The 12,141-nt window shown below is 45.4% G+C and overlaps 1 protein-coding gene across 1 annotated transcript in view; it reads right to left on the bottom strand.

The window, feature by feature from the left end:
• Nucleotides 1-12,141, bottom strand: part of LOC144781951 (cytochrome P450 2G1-like) — a 737,654-nt gene that overhangs the window by 431,568 nt on the left and 293,945 nt on the right. The window lies entirely within an intron of this gene.

The following is a 12,141-nucleotide window of genomic DNA, read 5'->3' as shown; positions in this document are numbered from 1 at the left end:
CCTCTGTTACCTCTTTCTGTACTTTTCTCGCTCCCCTGTACTCTTCACGCCTGTGTCAGCACCTCTTCCCTTTTTGTCCAACTTTCTTGCTTCTTTCTACACCTCTCTTCTCTCTTTCTGCATCGCTCTTGCCTCTTACAGTACCTTCATTGCTTCTTTCTGCAGTTCTATTGCCTCTTTCTGCACGCTTTGTGCCTCTTTCAGCACCTCTGTTGCCCCTTTCTGCAATTCTCTTGGTTGTTTCTGCACCTCTCTTGCCTCTTTCTGCACCTTTTCTGCCTCTTTCAGCACCTCTGTTTCATCTTTCTATACTTCTCTTCCTTCTTTCTGTACCCCTCTTGCATCGTTCTGCACCTCTGTTTCTTCTTTATGCACTTCTATTGCCTCTTTCTGTACCTCTTCTGCTTCTTTCTGCACCTCACTTGCCTCGTTCAGCACCTCTGTTGCTTTCTTCTGCAGATCTCATGCCTCTTTCTGTACCTCACTTGCCTCTTTCAGAGCCTCTTTTGCTTTTTTCTGCAGATTTCTTGCCTCTTTCTGCACCCCTCTTTTCTCTTTCTGCACTTATCTTGCCTCTTTCTGCAGCTCTGTACCCTGCTTCTGTACCTTTCCTGCCTGTTTCTGTACCTCTATTGCCTCTTTTTGCACCTCTGTTGCTTCTTTCTGCACGTCTCTTGCCTCTTTCTGCACCCTGCGTGCATCTTTCAGCACCTTTGTTGCTTCTTTCTGCACTTCTCTCTCATCTTTCTGCACCCCTCGTGCCTCCTCCTGCACTTCTGTTGCTTAATTCTGCACTCTTCTTCCTTCTATCTACACCCCTCGTGCCTCCTCCTGCAACTCTGTTGCCTCTTTCAGCACCTCTGTTGGTTCTTCCTCCACTGCTCATGCTTTCTTTCTGCACCTCAGTTGCCTCTTTCTGCACTTCTCTTGCTTCTTTCTAAACCTCTGTTGCTTCTTTCAGCAATTCGCTTGTCTCTTTCTGCCCTTTTTTTGCTTGTTTCCACACCTCTCTTGCGTCTTTCTGAACCTCTGTTGCCTCTTCTACACTTCACTTGCTTCTTTCTGCACCTCTCTTGCCTCTTTCGGCACCTCTGTTGCTTCTTTCTGCACTTCTCTCTCATCTTTCTGCACCCCTCGTGCCTCCTCCTGCACTTCTGTTGCTTATTTCTGCACTCTTCTTCCTTCTTTCTACATCCCTCGTGCCTCCTCCTGCACCTCTGTTGCCTCTTTCAGCACCTCTGTTGGTTCTTTCTCCACTGCTCATGCTTTCTTTCTGCACCTCAGTTGCCTCTTTCTGCACTTCTCTTGCTTCTTTCTAAACCTCTGTCGCTTCTTTCAGCAATTCGCTTGTCTCTTTCTGCCCTTTTTTTGCTTGTTTCCACACCTCTCTTGCGTCTTTCTGAATCTCTGTTGCCTCTTCTGCACTTCACTTGCTTCTTTCTGCACCTCTCTTGCCTCTTTCGGCACCTCTGTTATCTCTTTCTGCAAACCTCTTCCCTATTTGTCCAATTTTCCTGCTTCTTTGTACACCTCTCTTCCCTCTTTCTACACCACTCTTGCCTCTTTCTGTACCTCTGTTGCTTCTTCATGCACTTCTCTTTCCTCTTTCTGCACGCTTTGTGCCTCTTTTAGCACCTCTATTGCTTCTTTCTGCCACTTCTCCTCCTTCTTTCTGCAACTCTTGTGCCACCTTCCGCACCTCTGTTGCTCCTTTCTGCAATTCTCTTGGTTGTTTTTGAACCTCTCTTGCCTCTTTCTGCACCCTTTGTGCCTCTTTCAGCACCTCTGTTTTTTTCTGCACTTCTCTTCCTTCTTTCTGTACCCCTCTTGCCTCATTCTGCACCTCTGTTTCTTCTTTATGCACTTCCATTGCCTCTTTCTGTACCTCTCTTCCTTCTTTCTGCACCTCACTTGCCTCGTTCAGCACCTCTGTTGCTTTTCTCTGCTGATCTCTTGCCTCTTTCTGCACCTCACTTGCCTCTTTTAGCACCTCTATTGCTTTTTTCTGCAGATTTCTTGCCTCTTTCTGCATCCCTCTTTTCTCTTTCTGCACTTCTCTTGCCTCTTTCTGCACCCCTGTTCCCTGCTTCTGTACCTTTTCTGCCGGTTTCTGTACCTCTCTTGACTGTTTCTTCACCTCTGTTACCTCTTTCTGCACTTCTCTTGCTCCTCTGTACTCTTCACACCTGTTTCAGCACCTCTGTTGATTCTTTCTGCACTGCTCTTGCTTTTTTCTGCACCTCACTTGCCTCTTTTTATACCTCTCTTGCATCATTCTGTACCTCTCTTGCCTCTTTCGGCACCTCTGTTGCTTCTTTCTACTGTCCTACGGCCTCTTTCTGCATACGTCTTCCCTATTTGTCTAACTCTCTTGCTTCTTTTTACACATCTCTTCCCTCTTTCTGCACTACTCTTGCCTGTTTCTGTACCTCTGTTGCTTCTCTCTGCACTTCTCTTGCCTCTTTCTGCATGCTTCGTGCCTCTTTCAGCACCTCTCTTGCTTCTTTCTGCCACTTCTCCTCCTTCTTTCTGCAACCCTCATGCCTCCTACCGCACCTCTGTTGCTCCTTTCTGCAATTCTTTTGGTTGTTTCTGCACCTCTATTGCCTCTTTCTGCACCCTTTGAGCCTCTTTCAGCACCTCTGTTGTTTCTTTCTACACTTGTCTTCCTTCTTTATGTACCTCTTTTGCCTCGTTCTGCACCTCTGTTTCTTATTTAGGCACTTCTATTGCCTCTTTCTGTAACTCTCTTGCTTCTTTCTGCACCTCACTTGCCTCATTCAGCAACTCTGTTGCTTTTTCTGCAGATCTCTTGCCTCTTTATGCACCTCACTTGCCTCTTTCAACACCTCTGTTGCTTTTTTCTGCAGATTTATTTCCTCTTTCTACACCCCTCTTTTCCCTTTCTGCATTCTCTTGCCTTTTTCTGCATCCCTGTTCCCTGCTTCTGTACCTTTCCTGCCTGTTTCTGTACATCTCTTACCTATTTTTGTACCTCTGTTGCTTCTTTCCGCACGTCTCTTGCCTCTTTCTGCACCCTTCATGCCGCACTCAGCACCTCTGTTGCTTATTTCTGCACTCCTCTTCCTTCTTTCTACACCCCATGTGCCTCCTTCTGCACCTCTGTTGCCTCTTTCTGCACCTCTGTTGGTTCTTTTTGTGCGGCTCTGGCTTCTTTCTGCACCTCAGTTGCCTCTTTCTTCACTTCTCTTGCTTCTTTCTAAACCTCTGTTGCTTCTTTCAGCAATTCTCTTGCCTCTTTCTGCCCTTTTCTTGCTTATTTCTGCAGCTCTCTTGCGTCTTTCTGAACCTCCGTTGCCTCTTTCTGCACTTCACTTGCTTCTTTCTGCACCTCTCTTGCCTCTTTCGGCAACCCTGTTGCTTCTTTCTGCACACCTCCTGCTTCTTTCTGCACACCTCTTCCCTATTTTTCCAACTTTCTTGCTTCTTTCTTCACCTCTCTTCCCTCTTTCTGTATCATTCTTGCCTCTTTCAGTACATCTTTTGCTTCTTTATGCACTTCTCTTTCCTCTTTCTGCACGCGTTGTGCCTCTTTCAGCACCTCTATTGCTTCTTTCTGCCACTTCTCCACCTTCTTACTGCAACCTTCGTGCCTCTTTCAGCACCTCTGTTTTTTCTTTCTGCACTTCTCTTCCTTCTTTCTGTAGCCCTCTTGCCTCATTCTGCACATCTGTTTCTTCTTTATGCACCTCCATTGCCTCTTTCTGTAACTCTTTTCTTTATTTCTGTACCTCACTTGCCTCGTTCAGCACCTCTTTTTCTTTTTTCTGCTGATCTCTTGCCTCTTTCTGCACCTCACTTGCCTCTTTCAGCACCTCTATTGCTTTTTTCTGCAGATTGCTTGCCTCTTTCTGCATACCTCTTTTCTCTTTCTGCACCTCTCTTGCCTCTTTCTGCACCCCTGTTCCCTGCTTCATTACCTTTCCTGCCTGTTTCTGTACCTCTCTTGCCTGTTTCTGTACCTCTCTTGCCTGTTTCTTTACCTCTGTTACCTCTTTTTGTACTTTTCTTGCTCCTCTGTACTCTTCACGCCTGTTTCAGCACCTCTTCCCTATTTGTCCAACTTTCTTGCTTCTTTCTACACCTCTCTTCCCTCTTTCTGCATCACTATTGCCTCTTACAGTACCTTTGTTGTTTCTTTCTGCAGTTCTCTTGCCTCTTTCTGCACGCTTTGTGCCTCTTTCAGCACCTCTGTTGCTCCTTTCTGTAATTCTCTTGGTTGTTTCTGCACCTCTTTTGCCCTTTCTGCACCTTTTGTGCCTCTTTCAGCACCTCTGTTTCATCTTTCTATACTTCTCTTCCTTCTTTCTGTACCCCTCTTGCCTCGTTCTGCACCTCTGTTTCTTCTTATGCACTTCTATTGCCTCTTTCTGTACCTCTCCTGCTTCTTTCTGCACCTCACTTGCCTCGTTAAGCACCTCTGTTGCTTTCTTCTGCAGATCTCTTGCTTCTTTCCGTACCTCACTTGCCTCTTTCAGTACCTATTTTGCTTTTTTCTGCAGATTTCTTGCCTCTTTCTGCACCCCTCTTTTCTCTTTCTGCACTTATCTTGCCTCTTTCTGCACTCCTGTTCCCTGCTTCTGTACCTTTCCTGCCTGTTTCCGTACCTCTCTTGCCTCTTACTGTACCTCTGTTACCTCTTTCTGCACTTGTCTTGCGCCTCTGTACTATTCACTTCTGTTCTGTTTCAGCTCCTCTGTTGTTTCTTTCTACACTTGTCTTGCTTTTTACTGTACCTCTCTTGCCTCTTTTGTGCTTTTCTTGCTTCTTCAGCAATTCTCTTGCCTCTTTCTACAATTCTCGTCCTTCTTTCTGCACCATTGATGCCTCTGTCTGTACCTCCCTTGCCTCTTTTGTACCCTCCTACCTTTTTCTGCACCCCTCTTGCCTCTTTTTACACCTCTGTTGGTTCTTTCTACACTGCTCTTACTTCTTTCTGCACCTCACTTGCCTCTTTCTGCACCCCTGTTCCCTGCCCTGTTTCTGTACCTTTCATGCCTGTTTATGCACCTCTCCTGCCTCTTTCTGCACCTCTGAGTTAGAGGTAGTTTTATTCCTGCGTCCTATTATATATTAGGGCCTTACAGGGGAGGTCATGCCAATCACAGGGGTACCCTAACCCATGGTGTACCCTAGTGTATGAAAGTGTTTTCACTGGAATCTAAGTGTCTTTCATCATATCACTGTCTCGGGGCCTCAATAGTAAGAGTCAGTTACCACCAGTACCATTCAGTAAATAGTTGGGGGCACAGGAGGACTTTGCAACAAGGCCTTTTTCTGTACCTCTATTGGTTCTTTCTGTACTTTTCTTCATCTTTCTGGACTCATGTTGCCACTTTCTGCATTTCTCTTGCTTCTTTCTGCGCCTTTCTTGCTCTTTATTCACATGTCCTACCTCTGTAGGCATAGTTAGAAATTAACATTTGAAAAACCTTAGAAATTCACTGAAAAAAACATAGGTTTCAGGGATGTTATAATTTGAAATTATCATTTAAAAAACCTTTGAAATTCACTAAAAAAAACAAGTGGTTTCAGGGATGTTATAGTTAGAAATTATAATTTAAAAAACCTTTGAATTTCACTGAAAACGACATAGGTTTCAGGGACGTTATAGTTAGAAATTAGCATTTAAAAAAACATAGAAATTCACAGAAAAAAATGTAGGTTTTAGGGATAAATCAAAGCTCCAAGGTTCCTACCTGTTGGAGACGCATTATGACATCCACTGTAGCAACCTTCATGAGGTAAAAGCCGGATCGGCGGGCAGATCCAGTTTACAGCATGTCTGTCGATTCACGCCTGACTCATTTCATACTCAATTGTACTCCTCAGAGGCGAGACAGTCATTTTGGCATTGAGGACACGCCTCCCACTTAAAAATATGAGCCCTCCAATGGGCGACTCAAATGAGTCTGTGTTGGTTTTTGGGTCTTGTAGTGTTTGCCTCAGTTACGTGCCGCTGTCTGAGGTGTTTCAAGCCCACCAATGGGCCTCCACTCACACATCTGGCTTGTCAATCCTCCAGAGCATCTTTCAGCATTCTTCACATCCAGAATCCCCAGAATTAGGACCACTCCATTGATGTCTATGGTGGTTTTGTTGTAAATTGTGGAACTGGACTTTAGACTGTTTTGATGACCAGGTAACTTTCCAAATACTCATTATTGGCCTCCTAACCATCTTCTTGCTAGAATTGGTCACCCCACTCAGGTGGGTGTAGCCAAACACAATTCTTTATTGACGGTTACCAATGCTTGTTTGCACTTTGGCCTAAAAAGCTAAGATTTACATTTTACTTAAATATTTTAGATCACTGGATCCCTCTGGTGGATTGGGGTGATTTGTGGTCATCTGGGTGTCTAAAAATTCAGGAACATATAATCTATTTTTATAAATTGGAGTTGGAGCTCTTTTGTGTTTTGTAACTTTCTTATTTTGTTGCTTGGTCAGGGGCGGCTCCCCCTTTTGGGTGTTGGAGCGCCGCCCCTCTCTTCAGCCTCAAAGCCACATTAGAACAAATTAAGATTTAAAACACATGCACACAAACTTGCAGTAGCACTCACTCGTGGCCTCAGACACACACACAAACAAACAGACACACCACTCACTTCACCTGGTACAGCTACTTAGCTATGCTGAAGTCTGTGGATTGAGTTTGACACAGGCGCACTTTGCATAGCATGGCTTCAATCACTGAAATTGCTGGGCGGATGATCTCACATCCCTGGGGTCTGTGAGGTCACCAGCCAGGCATTTCCATAGCCTCCTGGGATGAGTTCCACCCCTTGATGACGTTTCATTCACGTTAGCCTGCGGGTGCTTCAGCCTGAAGCCCTGAGGCGTCAGGAGCTTCAGGTCAGTCAAGAAGTGAAGCCATGCCACAGTCTACCCTTCCCTTTGCCATCACAGGGTGGGGTGGGGTCAGAGAGCATCACGGACCCCAGTCCACTCTGTGACGACAAAGGGGAGGGTGGGTTTAGAGGCTGTAGTTAGGAAGCTGAGCCCTGGATTCTGCGCAGTCCATCAGCTCGACTTTCAAAGCACAATGCACAGAATTCAATCCACAGCTTCCAGCGCTACTGCTTCAAGTGCTCTCATTAGAATCCAGCTCGACAGACTCTGTAGAGTTTAGTAAGGCTTTAAGCTTTCAGCTGGCCCCTCCCATGATCCTTTGCAGGCAGACGAACGAAGGGCACTTTTGAGGTAGGTGAGTCAGGATCAAACTGAAATGGAGAGCCAAAAGTTAACACTGGCTCAAATGACAGCGGACAGGCCGAGTCCTAGGAATGCTTGTTAAGAAAAGATTAAAAAATAAATATTGTTAGAGTATAAGTGTTTCAGATTTCAAGATTGTGTCTTTTTTTAACACAAAGAAACGTTTCAGTGTACTTCATCAGATTATTTTTCATGAACTCTGGAACACTTATACTGTAACATTGAAAATGGGAGTTTTTAAAATGCAGGCCCTTATATTTTACTTCGAAAAGCCAAATTTCAATTACAAGAAAAATTCCACGTCATTTTCAAGGAAGACAAATGTAGTGGATGCGCATGTGCTGCACAGCAGCTGTGAATTAATGTGAGTCTGGGTGGCTTAACAAATTCATGTATCTTAATTGTGGGGCATTCATCAAGTGTAAATTGAACCACCCAACAACATATGTGACCTCCCCAGAGCTTGCATGAAAAAAGACCGCCATGTCTAGACTGCGTCAGATAGCTGTCTGATGTTCCAGATCAGTACAACATGCCAGCGTCGGCCATTATTAACTCAAAACCACGACCTCCAGGAGCATAAGAGACCCTTGTATTACACCTAACTGTACCTGTGCACACCCTTGTATTACAGCCACCAGTGCACACCCTTTTATTACACTCACCAGTGCACACCCTTGCATTACACCCGCCAGTGCACCCCCTTGTATTACACCCACTAGTGTATGCCTTGTATTACACCCACCAGTGCACATCCTTATTTTACACCCACAAGTGCATGCCCTTGTATTACAACCACCAGTGCATACCCTTTATTTATTTATTTTACAGAGTTTTATATAGCGCAAACTTGACCCGAATCGGGTATCAGAGTGCTTTACATAGCACCAATTGCATTACATGAGGACACAATCATTTGTGTTAAGCACGGGAAGATTACGTGGTTTGAATCACAGGATGTTCAGCGTCATTGCCGAGACTGGAACCCAGTTCCCCAGATTCGAGGTCGACCGCCCTAGCCGTTAGGTCAACTCCTATCCCCTTGTATTACTGCCACCAGTACAAGCCTAAACAACTAAAACATATGCAACGCCAAATAAGCACAGCAGAGCACAGCAGTGACATGAAAAACACTTAAAGTATTATTTATGGTAATAGTTAGCATCTGTTGTGCACTTATGGTTTTAAGCACGCTGATTCCTTCTTTAATTTTAATAAGCTCACTTAGAGAACTTAGCATGCCCCAAAGTTAACACTGATGCCCAAAACATGGATTGACTTGCAAACCATGAATGTTAAAAACGTAGAGGGAATGCATTTCAGCGATTTAGTTCCTCTCTTATTTTTCATGCTTAACTTAATCTTTCATTCCCTACGAGTTAGCTATTTTATAATGTTGTTGTTTATATGTATTTTTATCTCTGCACACTTTAAAGCTTGAGCCATGCCAGGTGTTTGAGGGGCTTTGATTGGGTACTAAGGCTGAAGCCAGAGAAATTGCCTGTCAGTGGGTTGGCCTCTCAGCAGAGGACACAGAACAATGTGTATGCCATTTGCAACTGAAAATCTGTGGATATGTGTGTGAAGGAGGTACACTTATGTCAAAATATTTGCTAGACAAAAGTAAGAGAAATCAAAGTGCTTAACATTTTAGAGACTGTAGTGCATGTTGGGCGGCGGTGAAGTGACAGAGACACGAGGAAGGGCATTCGGGGAAGAATGAAAAGAGGATGCTGAAGAGGAAAGAGAGGGGGGTGAAGATGTGCAGATGTACAAGATATGCAGAGAAAAAGCGGATACATATCTAACATAAAGCACACATAATTGATGGCCAAAACTCCTTCCACAGGCCTCAATTCTATTTAATTCATGGACTCACTATTTCAGAATTTAAACATTTCCAATGTTAATTATTTATAAGAAATCATCGTTGCTACTCATTTGTCTTAAACAGCTAACACCCAGTGACAATGCCAATCAAACTGAAAGGCTTTAGGTGTATGTCTGTTGCTGTGCCCTTTATCTGGATATAGGGGTAGATTAGCATTACGGTTTTCTCGCATCCTCCGGGCCGGCGGTGGAGGATGCGGGAAAACCGCAGCGGACCCACCAAAGACCCACCGCCACATTAGGATGGCTGGTGGGTCCTGCTTTTCCGCCGCGGTTGGCTTACAATATGGTGGCGGTGTCTCTCAGACACCGCCAGCCATATTAGAATGTGCTTTCAAACATGCTTTTCCGCGGCGGGTTTTCCGCTGTGGAAAAGCATGTGGAACTTCACTGCGGGGGCCCGTTGCGGGCCCCCTGGGTGAAGGGGGTGGGGGGTGCACATAGGGGGTACCTATGGTACCCCCCTGCATTTGTATGCAGAAATCGGCAGGCACCGCACGGGTGCAGCTTGAAGCCGCACCCGCCGCAATGGTAAAAATAGAGGATGTGACCGCCAGGGTGGCGGTCACATCCTAATAGGACAGGAGGGAACTCCGCAGGCCATGCGGAGGTTCCCTCCTCCACTATGGTCGTGGACGGACTTAAGTCCGTCCGCGATCATAATGGGCCCTTAATCTGCATCTCAGAGAGAAACCAAAATACTGGTCTGATGGCACACTATGGGAATCACAGAAATATATTTGGCATGTTCCTTCTTCTGGTCCTTTTTCTCCAAAGTCTATATTATTCCTGTCTTTTAGCCCTCTAATATTTTTTCCACTAATTCCTCCACTTGTTTTTCTTTCCCTTTCTCTCGCTCCCATCTCTTTTCCATTTCTCTGTTGTTTGGCCTTCTTTCTTCTCTTTTCCCTTGTCTCTACTCCGCTCTATTTTCTTTATCCGACGTTCTTTTTCCTACCTGTGTTAATCTCATCTTCATATACCCCACTCCCCTCCTGTTTTTGTTCCTTACACCTTACACTTCCGTTTCTCGTTTCTATTTCTTTTCTCAATCTCTGTGTCTCTCTATCCTTCTTTTCAATAACCCTAATGCTTGCCCTTCCTTCTTTTCCTTCCTGCTTTGCAGCAGTCATCTGTTGCCCTGTCTTAACTACCTTTACTCTTCCAAGAAAGTAGTGGCATTTCCATACATTACGGGACAAGAGCCGGCAGGCCTTTTGAAAAGGTAATGTGGGTGGGAAATGGCCCCTACACAAGACTTTACGGACTGTGACAGAAAATAGCCCCGGACACCAAAATAAAGGTGGTTTCATACACTGACTTAGGTAGCTAAGAAAATGTCCCACCTTTTCAAACTGGTGCAGTTTTTAACTTGTTAAGACAAGCAGCGTAGTGTAGGTGTTTTGCAAGGTATAGTGGACTACATGCATTGGTGCTTGTTGCAGGCATTGTTTGATACCGGAGAAATCAACAGTAAAAAACAGGTCCCCAGGCTAAAGCAGTCCCACAAAAAGCCAAAAAGATGGTCCAAACACATACTTGAAATACCAGCTCTTCTGGAATTGCCTGATTACCTTACACTGTATGGACTTGCGACTGCACTGGGCTATGGTAATGAGAGAGAGGGTACTGTGCCCCATGCTTGGAATTTTTATTTCCAATTCCGTAGGTGGGATACTGCCACCTCCCCTCTCCACTCAGTGTAGTTACAATTCCACAACAAGAGCCTGACACACGGAAGGCTCCATGGATGCACAGCTTTCGGCCCTTAATTGTAAATCTTCTGGCGTGTTTCCTTGTCTTCACAAGCAGCACCCTTGATGAGGCAGCTAGAGGTGCACAAATAGCGTCCTGACACCGTCAGATAGACTGGCTGCTCTTGCACCTTAATATGTGCGCTTCTAGCACTCTACTCACATGATTTCATGTGCATTGCAGGACTGTCAAGCTTGCACGTGGTTGGTCCGGATTGGTAAAGAAAGGAATAGTTGGACAAAGATCAGCAGCGGATGCACAGGCCTGGGCCCCCAACCCCGAAGGAGGGCACCACTCTCCCTCACCTGCAGCTTGCACGAACAGCCTCCATCCACCCACTTGGATTGGCTGCCACATCGCGGACAAAAATAAGCCATTCGCCGCGAGGAGGGTTATGTGGTAACCTTGGAGGCGGGTGTGGTGGACTGCATTGTAGAGGTAGTACCGGTACTGGGTCACCTTCACCTTCACTCGGTCCAGAAGATCTCCACACACTTGCTTGGGATGCGCTGCTAAGTGCAAGTCAGCTTACTATATACACCAAAAAAAGAGGTGCCAACTCAAGTTTGCAGCTTCAATATGAGCACCATGGCTGAGTGATTAGAGAGGAAGTAGGCCATGTTAGTAGAAAAAGCACTACACATACCCTTCTGGGGCTATATTGGACAGGTGTATAGTGCATTTTCTTGAGAAGACATGCTTTCCGTATCACTATTGCCTTCAGGAAATGCAGCTCGCACTTTTGGGCACCACTAATGACAGGTGGGCGGAGTGGGGTACCAGTGGCATCAGCAGAGGGGGAGCGGCAGATAAGATGTGTGTGCAGAGTCCACAAGGCTGCACTGTCCTGGGCTCATGTGCAAGGCTTGATGACTTAATCAACCAATACAGTAAAGAGGCAGAGATGTGTTACAGGTAGAAAACACGTAGAGGTCCTGTTTCCATTGGTTGTATGTGCTTGGCTTGGGGGTCATTTTGCAAGCAGGCCAGTTAGAGTATTGGGCACATTTTTGATATGTTTCTAATATTTTCTTCACACTTGTGTTTTAAAATGCTATATTTGGATCCTGTTTATGAAACAATTTGCAGTAAATATGTGGTGTATAAGCTACCATTTGAATCCACTTTTTGCAAAATGTTCTTGCGGGGGAGAACACCCCTCCCCCGCACCCTCCTTTTTCAGTTTGGGCTCGCTCGCTTCACTCGCTCACTTGCACGTTGTACGAGGGTACAATTATTCTCCCCACCACTTTCAAAATC

Source organism: Lissotriton helveticus, chromosome 9 (assembly GCF_964261635.1).
Source record: "Lissotriton helveticus chromosome 9, aLisHel1.1, whole genome shotgun sequence".
In the NCBI taxonomy this organism is placed as follows: Eukaryota; Metazoa; Chordata; class Amphibia; order Caudata; family Salamandridae; genus Lissotriton; species Lissotriton helveticus.
Note: the sequence above shows the minus strand (reverse complement) of the source record. Positions and strands in the feature narration are given on the sequence as shown.